The sequence below is a fragment of the Morus notabilis genome, unplaced genomic scaffold, assembly GCF_000414095.1.
Source record: "Morus notabilis unplaced genomic scaffold, ASM41409v2 Scaffold424, whole genome shotgun sequence".
In the NCBI taxonomy this organism is placed as follows: domain Eukaryota; kingdom Viridiplantae; phylum Streptophyta; class Magnoliopsida; order Rosales; family Moraceae; genus Morus; species Morus notabilis.
In genome coordinates this window covers 45,375-46,345 of record NW_010367339.1, presented here as the reverse complement: position 1 = coordinate 46,345, position 971 = coordinate 45,375, and positions in this window count along the sequence as shown.

Sequence of the window (971 nt, the reverse complement as noted above, 5' to 3'; positions counted from 1 at the left end):
ACATTGCTGAAAAATATCACCATCGCCGAATAAACTTAAATAATTTTTGAAACATTCAATTACTTTAGTATTTGCACTAGCATTATCCAATGTCATAGCCATCACTTTATCTCTTAATATATATTCCTCAATTACATTTAAAAGTGTCTTATAAATTAAATCGACGCTATGTGATCCTAAAATACATTTTAAACCTTCTCTTATCTAACTGGAAGCCTTTAAAGTAATGTCCGGTTATAGATAAATAATCTTTGTTGGCAACGGTAGACCAAATGTATACCGTTAACGCAATGCAACCGCTAGTAGACTATGAAAGGTTTATTAATGCTTATTTTTCTTGTTTAAATACTTTTAACCAATTTGTCCTAAGAGTAGTTTTCAAAGTAAGTTGTGCATTAGGATTATGTACAACTTTAATATATCGCTGCCAATTAGGATGCTTTACAAAACTAAGTAGTTGATCTAATGCAACTATCATTTGCGCAACTTTCATACAAGCTACTTGCGGATGGTATTTCTAAGTGGTTAGACCATCAGTTGTGCGATAAAAAAATAATTGTATTTGACGGACTTCGGCTCCGCCGGTTTGGCCACGCTTTGGAAGACACTTTTTGGAGTGTCTTCTCAATTGTGTTGTGGCGTGAATAGCTTCACCATGTAATTCAGAAAAGTAATATTTACATTAAGCTATGTGTTTAGTGTTACCATCATTGTCGACCTCCTCAATTGTGTCGTAGTGCTCCCAAACTGTCGAGGTGCACTTGAATTTTCTCTTGGAGCTTGCAACACTTGCAGTAGCACTTGCACTTGCCTCTTCTCAATGCCCACCACCATTGCGACCACGACCTCGACTACGTCCACCACGGCTCGGATTTCAAGGTTCATCAGTTGGTTGTGTTTGTGATTCCTGCATAATAAATTCGTTAGTAGGAAATTACCTTTCCACATTCTGTTGGACTTGGAAATCAACA